This window comes from Gracilinanus agilis, chromosome 3, assembly GCF_016433145.1.
Source record: "Gracilinanus agilis isolate LMUSP501 chromosome 3, AgileGrace, whole genome shotgun sequence".
Taxonomy (NCBI): domain Eukaryota; kingdom Metazoa; phylum Chordata; class Mammalia; order Didelphimorphia; family Didelphidae; genus Gracilinanus; species Gracilinanus agilis.
Window position 1 is genome coordinate 109,741,370 of NC_058132.1, and position 11,631 is coordinate 109,753,000.

Sequence of the window (11,631 nt, forward strand, 5' to 3'; positions counted from 1 at the left end):
CTGAGATTGTGGGGCAGACACGCTGCTTCAGAGGTACTGTATCTCCCCTCAGTGGCGGCTGGACGTGCGGGCCTCGCAGTTGGGCTTTCGAACTTACGGAGGCAGATTGGGGGCTTTTGGAAACTCCGGAGAAGGAAGGGTCTTTTCTGGGATGGTGCCTAAGAAGCTGTATCCGGAGAGGAACCACAAAGCCCAGGGATGCAATTCCAAGTATGAATGAAATAGACAATGGGCAGCATATACCTTCCTCCCAATCAGTAGTTAGTGGTGATTTGATTTTTATCTTCTTTTATTTTACAGTGCTGGTTTTATACTGCAAAAATTAGGAATGAAATGGATGTGTCTACACAGACAAGGGTATAGGTGTGTACACGTGCATAAGCATGTATATGTGGATATTCGAGGTGTTAAGTAACAAAAAAAAAAGTCTGAGGAATGAAGTTTGGAGACAAAAGCAGTATATACGTGATAAAATAGAATCCAATCCATCACAAACTTTTTATTCCCACATCAATCACTCCCTCCTACTTAAGTCCCACCACACTTAGTATCTGGCATTTCTGATGTCCTGCCCACATGATAATGAATTTCTAGAGAAGAGGCATTTTCCTTTCCTGGCAAAGGGATGAGCAGATTCTCTTTCTAGTGTGGGGGCTCATAGTACAACACAGGCATAGTATGGCTTGTTCTGACCATCAGATAAAAGTGGAAATCGGGTTTTATTTTCAAGGATTTCCCCCCTAAAAGCTGGCAATATTAGCTAGTTTTTTGTTTTTTTTATTATTATTAGAAAATGGTTATTGGTCAAAATGAGCCTAGTAATTAAAACCTATAACTGACAATTCTCTGATTGAAAAAAAAAAAAAGACAAAGAACATTAGAACCCCTTCAGGTGCTTTTTCTAGAAGTTTAAATTTACAATTATCATATATAACCCTCAGATCTACAAAGTGAATACTTAATGGCCTTTCTACAGGAGTAATGGGATCTCAATAGGCTGTGCAAGATTTCCTTGGTTCATTTAGTCTATATAAATGTAGATTTCATACTCTCATAAAAGTACTGTGACTTATTCATGGGGCTATTCCAAGAGTCTGTAACTAGCCCTCCAAATTATCCAGAATTCTTCTAACCTGCCATTTCAGACCAGTATCAAAGACTGCCAGTTCTCAAGTGATTTCTCTAATTTACCATTTATACTGCTTAGTACATGTTGTGTCCTGGGGACCTAAAGGAAAATACCTGCCTATTTTATCAGTATCTCTTCCCTACCAGTGTACCTTGAATTATCTTGATAGAAGTTATATTTCTACTTCCAATTTTATTTAGTTTGTGTTTTCTTTCAAATATTGCCTTTCTTGACCAAGCATTGGTATAAATTTAGAAGGGAAAAAAAAAGTGTGGTTTCCATGACAATGCATTCCATAGTTACAGCTAGCAACCACTATCATTAAAAAATGAATCACACAGTTACCTTAAGATATGAATACACTGAATTATTAGTCTGAAAAGTATTCATTTGGAATGGGGGTGTACTGCAATATTTTTAGGTGGGGACCTTACCAGGGGATGCCAGAAGATGATGCATGCATTTTCACAGTCAAAATGGCCATGAAAATAAGACATTTTGATGATTGGTAAAATTCACGCTTCTTGATAATCAACTTCTTTTCAAAACAATAGAATCTGAGCCATTATTTTCTTTCAGTCCATACCAACCTTTTTAAACTGATTCACAACCTCACACATCAGACCTGGGATTATATTCTACTGTAGAACAAAAACTAATGAAAAATCATTTGCAAAAGTGAGGAACAGTGGCAGGGGTGATTATTGACTTCTCTTTTAGCAGTTTGCTCACCCAGCAGTTTGTTCTTTATGAAAAATAGATATCAATGAAGCAAAGAATCTTGAGCTTGAAGAAAACTTCAAAGTAGTCTAGAATAGCCCTTTCCCATTTCACAGGGCCATAAAACCTATGTGTATAAATAAGCCTTTGTTTTGGTGCTAGGGCACCCCAAAATTTCATAAGTCTTTAGTAATCTATTCTAAAAATAATAAGAATGAAGTCAAAAATGTTACATTGCATAATGCTACTTAGTTACTTTTCAAAATGTTTTCTACATTTATAGTCTTATTTATGAGTGATAGTTTGGGGTAGTATATATATATATATAAAGCTAACTCCAAAGTCAAGATGACCTGTGTTCAAAGTATAACCCTGGCATATTCTGGCTATGTGACTCTGGATGAATCACCCCATTGCTCAATGTTCCCCAAACTGCTCTCTAAGACTAGATGGTACAAATACACTTCATTAGAAGGAGAGAGAGCTCCTTAAAACAATATATGTCTCATTCTAATAGCTAACAATTCCTTCGGGAAGTCTTCCCCTAATGATTAAAGTTTCCTCTTTTTTGGTCATAAGGTCATAGATTTAGTGCTAAATGAAGCTTTAGTAACCATCTATCTCAGTTCCTTGAGATAAGAATGCTCAAAAACATTTAAGTAGTAAAGAGATGAAAGAGTCAAAATTTGAACTCAGACTCTTACTCCCAATCTATAACCCATTAAACTACACCACTTGTCCTCACTAAAGGTAAAAGCAAGTATTATGTGGAATTAGAGATTGAAGTAAGGCTTAGACATGGTATACTCTAACTTTCTAGTTTAATAGATAAGGAAACCAAAGCTCACAGAAATGAAATAATTTGCCTTAGATGACATGATAAGTTAATGGACAGAACAAGATAAGAAAAATAGGATTTTAGACTCAAAAGGAACCCCAGCAGCCAACTAGTCCAACTGATACCCCAAGAGATTTTTGCACAGCTCCTGATAGTATGACATATTAGAAAATGCACCAGGCTGTGACTCAATTCATCTGAATTTGACTTAGTTCCATATATTCATCTAAGGACAGTGCCTTCCATTTATCACCTTATTTTCCCCTTTTCTAACTTCAAATTTCTCCAAAAACAAAACTTGGGAAATGGATATCAATTTTTTTTCACAAAGACTTGTATTAGGGAAGGTACTATTTCATATCTAGTAGGCTAAGGAATTCATTTCCATCAGGTAATGAATAACGGCAAAAGTGCTAGGAAGTTCACTGTTTTGGGGCTTTATTTGTCCAACTGTGAAACAAAATCAAACTTGTCATCGGGGGCAAGTATGGTGAAAGCTTCCCAAAACAGAGATTATCCTAGATGGCAGCATATTTTAGGAATGGCATTGAAGAAGACATGCTTCATTTTAAACTGATGTTATCTGATTATTCTATGGTCCTCTGATAAATTGATCACACTTTTCAGTTACACTGCATTTTATTAGCACCACTGTTGTCCCTTGTAACTTTCAAGACTAAGTGGCTCAGTGGATTAATAGGTTATTATTATAATGGGAGGTCCTGTGATCAAATCTGACCTGAGACACTTTCTAACTGTGTCACCCAGGACAAGTCACTGAAACCCCTTTCCCTAGCCCCTTCCACCCTTCTCCTTAGAGTTGATACACAATATTGATTCTAAGACAAAGATAAGGGTTTTCATAAAAAGGCTAAATGAAGCTACTTACTTTTCCATAACTATATTATGATTCAAGAAAAGGCTCTTAGCTAAATAAGACAAAACTCACTGATTATTACTGAAAGACATAACTACTTCATTAGAGGAAAAAAGGGAAAACATTTCCATTTTTTCATTCTTCCCATTTTCCCTATCATTTTTATTGAATTCCAAATAATCCTACAGAATTTATAATACTTTGATACTCCAGTGGATTTTTTTTATCTTATCACTATGGTCACTCCCTCTACTGGTGCTAACCTCAAATCAAAGTCTATTAAGAAAACATCTTTTAAATTAGTTGTTTCTTTTCTTAATCTGCTTTTCTCTTTTCATGCCTTTTCCTTCACTTGTAGTAGTGCCTAAGAAGCCATCATTTATGCCAGTAAGGTCTTCAGTGCCTTGCCTCAGATATCATAATTTTCAATAAGATTTTCTAGATTTCTTACAGAACTATCATTTGTACCCATGTGAATCACCAGAAATGAAGAGTAGTCATCACATTTAAGTAGTCTTGGGAGGTTGTCAAGTCCCATTTCTGGATGAATGCCCTGAGGAAGAAGACAGCAGACCTCTTTACTGTTAATGTCAGGAATGGTTAATGTAGTTGTTACTCTGATTGTTCCCTCGTTACCTAATGGTAACAGTGGAGACATTTTGCATCACGTTAAGTGTTATAAACATATTATTAGTACAAGCATTAATTTTCATCATGAAGAAAAAGCTAACTTATATTTAGCAGCTCCCAGGCACAAAACCCAACTTCTTAACATGAGCATTCCCTTATTGTCACTACATACATGGCTGTCAATTATAGAACAATAAAATCATCTAAGAATCAAAATAATAATTATGATGTTGATCACAGCCAACAATAATACAGTCCTTGTAAACTTTAAGGTTTACAAAGTGAACCTTTATAGAGCTTTAAAGTTTACAGAAAAATTTACATGTGTTATTTCATTTGATCTCCACAACAACCTTGGGACATAGGTTTGATTATTATTTCCATTTTACAGATGAGGAAACTGAAGTTCAGGAAGGTTGAGTTATTTTCACCAAGGGCACATAGCTAAGATATGTCTGAGATAAACTGAGATTTTTTCAGACTCCAAGTCCAGAGCTCTATTTCTGATAAACCTGGCTACTACACAAGTAAGAAAATGGAAAGATACCTAAGAGGAGATATGGTACGCTAGAAAAAAGCACTGGAGTTAGTTGGTCAGGGCCCAAAGTTTAGCTCTTTTACTTTGCCCCTGTGAGACCTCTGGACCTCAGTTTTTTATCTCTTAAATGAAGGTGCTGGACTAGACAATTTCTGAGTTCTTTTTCATTCTAAATCTATAATCCTTTAGAGTGGATGATATCACATTACCCAGGGCAATTTGTGGGAAAGAATTGGCATAAGTAATATCATCTAAAATCTATCTAAAAAGATAGAGGAAAGTCTCTAGCATATTGAGTTAATATGCAAAGAAGATTGTATGGGAGCAGCACCACGACAGTTACCCAGAAAGTGAAGGAACATAGAGGTTGACATCAGGATTGATTGGCACCATTGAAGCAAGAACCCAAATCAATAAGATCACAGATCCATTTGAGTAAAAATACACTGTTTAAGAAGGAAGAAAAAAATATATTATAGTTTCAATTTTTTCATTAAAAAGGTTGGGATTTTAAAAGAGTAATGCCTGAAGGAGACATCCTCAATTATCTTAAAGATTCCCTTATGTAAAACACTTCATTGCCTGACAATGTTGAATAAATTACATGTCACTACAGTATAGATAAAACAGGTCTCTGTGAGAACCACTATTTTAAAAATAGACTTATGTTGATATCTTTTGCTTTTACAATGCCTAGATTTTTAGTTGTTTCTACCTCCTTTCACCCTAAGGTGAATTAAATCATATAATTTTGTACTACAATATTAAATCAATCGATCCACATTGACATATATTAAGAACCTCCTTCTATGTTTGGAACCAGAGAAAGAAAGATAAAAAGGACACAATTTAATCCTTCAGGGAGCTTATATTCTATCAGGGAAAACAAACTGTGTACACAAATAAACAGAAACAAGATACATATGAAGTATATACAAGGTAATTGAATTGGAAAGAAAATATATGGGCAGCTGGGAATCATAAGAGGCCTCAAGTAGAAGACAACTTTAACTGAACTTTGAACAAAGCTAGAGCTTTAATTTACTCTTTTAAGGAATACACGTATTTTTCTCCTAGAATATTTGTCTGTGTATTCATCTTCTAGAAGCACATATATTCAAATATAAAATTCTAGAAGACAAGGACTATGATGATACTGTCTTTCATCTCTCCATTGCTAAACACAATGCTGGGCTCACACTTCAATAACTCAGGTATCTCTGACAGTATCATTTGGTCTCTTCTCTTCACCACTGCAGATGAAAACTCATCTCTACTATAGAATAAGGTTCCTACTCTGGTTTCTGAGAACTTCTTGTTCTTTAATTTTTCTCAACTTAATGACTATATTTCAATAAAATTAGTTTCCTATGTAATCCCATGTATCTTATTTTATAAATTTTAAGATATTATTCTGAGAAGGGGTCCCTAAGTATCATCACACTGGCAAAGGAGTCTGGGATAGAAAAACATTAAGGAACTCTGTCATAGTAGATAATATATTGGAATGTGGATGAAAAACTCATCCTCTAGTTACCTATTAAGTATTCCGAAGCATAGAACTTCAAAGATAGATGAAACTTTCAAGTTCATCTATCTAGCCTAATCCATACCTAGATAGAATCCTCTCAGCAACACACTCAACAAGTGATCATTTGGTCTTTTCTTGAAAGCCTTCCTAGCCAGATGATAAATCTTTAGGACAGAATAATTAACCATTGTTTCTTAATGTCAAATTTAGATTTGCCTTTTTGCTTCTTGGAGTAGTGTTGTTTCTCTGTTCTCTGAGGCTAAGTAAAACAAATCAAATACCTTTTCTTTCTGGTAGACCTACAAATGAATGCAACTATTCCCTGCCCTTCTAAATCTTTTCTTCTCCAGTTTAAACATGCCCAGATCCTTTCCTCTAAACTTTGGCTTACATACAAATACACAGTTCATCATTAGACTTGTGTTTGAAATTCTTCATTTTGGGGAACTCCTTTTGTAACCCTAGCAACCACCTCTGAGCACCCCCAGAGAACTTTTTTATCCCGAGATGAGGAATAAGAGAAGAATTTCATTCTCAAGGTACTTGTTGAACAAAACTGAATGGGAATTTGTGAATTCTTAATCTCTGGATTTGCTTAATAATTTCTCTGGCGATTTAAACATTGATTTATTGGGACATAGGAGACTAGAGTAAATTATTTCTCCAGGTCTTTCACTTCTGACTCTGTATTGGGAGATTTCTTTGTTTTTCAGGTCTAAGGAGATATGCAGATCATTTTTTCCCAGTACAAATAGTAAGATTGATGGCTTGCTTTTACCCAAGTTAATAGGGGATGAATTATAACAACTGATTCAATTAACAGACAAAACAATCCATATCTTTCCATAAGCATATATACATGTGATTATATTCATTCTGGTATTGCCAGTTTGGCCAACAATACACTATTTCAGCAATAGAGGGGAAAGTTACATAGTCAATCATTTTGGCCTTGAAACAATCTTATATTGATTAAAGGCAGTGTTTTCAAGTTGAAAAGCAATTAAATAAGTTGAGGATATTGTAAATTTGATATTCTGTAATGATGTTTCTATGGCCAAGAAATGCAAGAATGAATGACTCAAGCATTTAAGAGCTATGTGCCAAGTATCGTGCTATAGATTAGGTGTCTCAATACAAAAGACAGACAATTCCTCCTTTTAAAGATTTTATATATGGGGGTATTAACACATATCTAGGAATGGTATCCAGGGAAGGATGAAGTCAGAGATATTAAGAAGAGGCCTTAGAAAATTATAACAATGAATCTAGCTGCAATAGTCATATTACTTTAATTACTATTCTTAGAGTAAGAGATAGAAAATAGTGGTGAGGGGGAAGAAGTATTATAGGTGATGAATTCTCAGCATAGGAAATGGCAGTTTGGTTGAAGAGGTAGGTACTACGACAAAATGTATAGTCTTATCATACTTGGGAAGAATGTGGTATAATTGGGAGGCTCTAACCTATTAGAAAAAGTGAGCTCTCACAAAGACTTTCAAAAATTTCTGCTCACTTATTTCCATCCCTATACCATTGCCTCATCTGTGTGTGTGTGTCTGTCTGTCTCTGTCTCTCTGTTTCTGTCTGTCTCTGTCTCTGTCTCTTTCTCTCCCCCTGATGCTTGCTCACTGACTTCCCCAATAGTCTATTGTAATGTGCAGAAGACACTGGGTTCTCAGTGGCGAAGGCGTCATAATATAAAATCTGATAGGTTCTTCCCAAGTGTAAGGGCCCTCTTTGACTAAGTTCAATAGAAGGATTGTAACCTGCATTGGAGTCAGAAAAGGAAATAAAGGATGTTTGAAACAATGGGATATTTTGAATCATTATTTACCATTTTCTTCTTAAAGGAAAATAATCCCAATCATAGGGATTTGGAGCTAGAAGTAATCTTGTGGATGAACAGGTTCAGCATCCTACACAGGGATACAAAATGGTGAAATGAATTGCCCATAGCCATGTAGGTAGTAAGCAACTGAATGAGGACTGAAATCTTGCTTCCTTAACTCCAAAAAAAGATCTATACCTAAACCCTACTTGTCAGACAAGCTTTCTACTTGTGTAATGTCAAGCGAACTTTGTCTGGACTCGATTTTTTACGTCCATAAAATAAGTTGTACAGTATGGCTCAACAATATGGCTTTTGAAGTCCCTTACAATTTTAAATCATTGAGCAAGTTTTGTTCTCTGCTTGATATATCTGTTGTCAACTACCAGAAGAAAGTCCAAGAAGTAGGATGCAAAAGGTGGTCTGAAAGTATTGATTAAAAAACAACAGAGAACACTAATGAGCCTTCTTAGTATTCTCCTTAAGTTAGGAGTGGGGAGAGAGAAGAAGTAGACTTCTACTTTGGACTTTAGCTTCCTCAAAGTGGCAATGTTGCAGTGTGTTTATGGCCCTGCTCCAGACCAACAGCAGAGCCATAGATAAAGGTGGTCACCTCATACTTAATTTATTGAACAGATTGTGATAACAATGTGATACAACAGAAAATGTTCTGAACATAAAGTCCTTGGACATGGTTTCAGATTCTGCCTCTGACCCATTATCTATGCATGCAACTGTGAGTATATCACTTAAATCCTGTTTTAAAATGAGGATGTTAGTCTCTAGGATCTAAATCTATGATATAATGCCATGAAACTGGAAGGTATTATTGTCAAAGGTTACATATGCCTCATTAAAGCAAAGCTGTTGGTTGAAATTGAAATTCTTCAGGTAGATTTTGGCACAAAAGAAAATTTGAGAATGTAGCTGGTAAATGCTCTTTTCCTCTTACCTCCTCCTATTTAAATATAGTTTTTGAGGAAAAAATGCTTTTTTTCTTACTATGCTAATTACACAGTTTAAAATCCTTTGTCCATCTAAAAGGAGATAGGTGGCACTCTTCTAAGTGCCAAACATATTTGTCTATTTTAAAATTGAAATATGAAGCAAAAATGTAACAAGCAGGTGGGAAGTCAGGTTTCCACCTGAGGTAATGTTCATATATTATTCTTTTCATTTTGAAAAGGTGCATGGTATTTCAAAAAAAAGGTTTCTCCCACAGCAAGATACAAATGGAATTTTATTGTTATTTTTAAAAAGAATGCTGATTATTAAGATGAAGGAAGAACACTGAATTATTTTTGCTTTTCCAGGAAATGAAGCTCAGAAAGGTCAGGCCACTTGTTTAAAGCACAAATAATCTGCTAATAAAAGTGAAGTAGGTAATTTTTTTTAATCAAATAATATATGAGACCCTTAACCCCTATTCTCAACCCCAGAAGGTTCTATCACTAATTACCTGCAATGTTTGCAAATATTTTCTGCCTGTTGCAGGATGACCACGAGGAAACTTTGGAGGCCAGCTTCCTTTAAATATAACTCATCACTCAGTCTCCTTATTGGTTGCTGAGGCTGATAAATAGAGTTCATGACAATTTTGAACAAAGAGAACAATTTCTTACAGGTCTTCTTACAGGTCTTCCCTCGAGAAGTTGTGACACCATTGAGGAGTAGCAAAAGATCATAGTCCTTTCTCTTCCTCTGTGCCATGGCAATCCTGTCTATATGGTGGCTAGTGACAAAAGTCGTGATTGGTCTGCCTTTTTTCTCCGTATTTTTCTTTTATGTTTTTATTCACAATGATAAACATAGGGCCTCAAAATATATTAAATTATAGATATTATGCTTTAAATAAATTCAGAGAGGCTAATGATACATATAGGAAAGCTTTTCATTAAAATGGTTAATTTTTCAAAGTGTTTTGCTCTTTCAGAGGTTCTCTGAAAGTTTTAGAAAGCTTAGGTCTTCCTATATTACAATTTATGCTTGCTGGAATATGAGAAAATCATGTTGGTTCCTAAAAAAGGTAAATGTAGAATAAACAAAGATCTTGGTTCCTTTTTGATGTCACTTGACCCTCATTGCCCACCCTTACCACTCTTCCACCTATCAGCCAATACAAAGAAGTTAAGGGTTTAAAAAAAAAGACATCAAGAATAACTTTTACCTAAGTAGGAATTGGTCCTACAACATTCCCTTTTTTTTTCTTCCTATAGCATTTCTTAAAAGTGGTATCTCACATATCCAGAAGTACATCATTCCATTTCTGTTTAGTTCTAATTATAAGGAAGATTTTCTCTTATTGGAGTTGTGGTCTGCTTCCTTACAACTTGGAACCAATGAAAAATAAAATCAGAGTTTCAAACTAAAGAACCAAAGAATATCAGATATTAGATGATCTTCAGAGTCATTCTAGGCCTTATGAATCATACTCTGGCAGGGCTCTCCTTTCCAACATCTTCAATAACTTGTCATTCTTTCTTTCTCTAAAGATTTCTAGTGAAAGCCAATGGAAGACAGGTAAATATTTTCATAACTCACTCTCAAAATTATATGTACTATATATTTTTAAGTGAAATCTGCATTACTAATATTTTCTCAATCACTTTTCTTAACTCTATACAATCAAAAGTAATAAATAAAGCTCAGATTTATAAGATTTGGACATTTCCAAGGTATAAATGATCACAATGAAAATTTAACAATTTCCTCTCCAGCACAAGTTGACCAGCACACTTTTGTCCCTCAACCTCCTTAAGCAGCTCATTAAATTGTGAGGCAATTCCATTGGCTAGGAGGTCTTTTACTTACATTAAGTATAAAAATGCTTTTCTTCACTCCCTACATAGTGCTCCAGCTGATTCTCCTGGGTTGAACTTATTTTTTAATAACATGTTTATAATATTAATATCTAACAAATTATAATATATTACAATATTTATTTTATATGGTCTTTCTTACACATGATAGCCCTTCAAATACTTAAGTATTTCTGTCACATTATCCTCTCCTCCCTTTAGTGTTTATAGAACTTTAGGATCCCATGATTTAAAAGGTGGAAGGGCCTTTAGTGACTGCATAATATAACCCATACCAAAACAAATATCCCTATCATTAAAAAAATCAAATAAAAGAAGACATCTTGCCTATGATTTAAAAACTCTGATTAAGGAGGTACAATTAATTCCCATTCTGTTTTTTGATAGTTGTAATTTAAAAAAAAGTTTTTCCTAAATTTAACTCTAAATTTGCCCCATTTTTTCTTTGTAAATTCTTTGTTTTGTTTCTAGATCTATACTCTGAATAGGAAGAGAACAAGTCTAATCCATCTTCCAGGTAACAACCTTTCAGCTAGTTACTGTGCTCCCTGGCACTGAAATTGCTTCTTCAGACTAAATATATTCAATGGCCTGGCACCATTCTAATATCCCTACTGTAGACATTCCCCAGATTATTAGTGTCCTTCCTAAATATGTTGCCCAGCGCTGAATAAAATAATAGACATGTGGCCTAACCATTATGGAGAACAGTGGGATT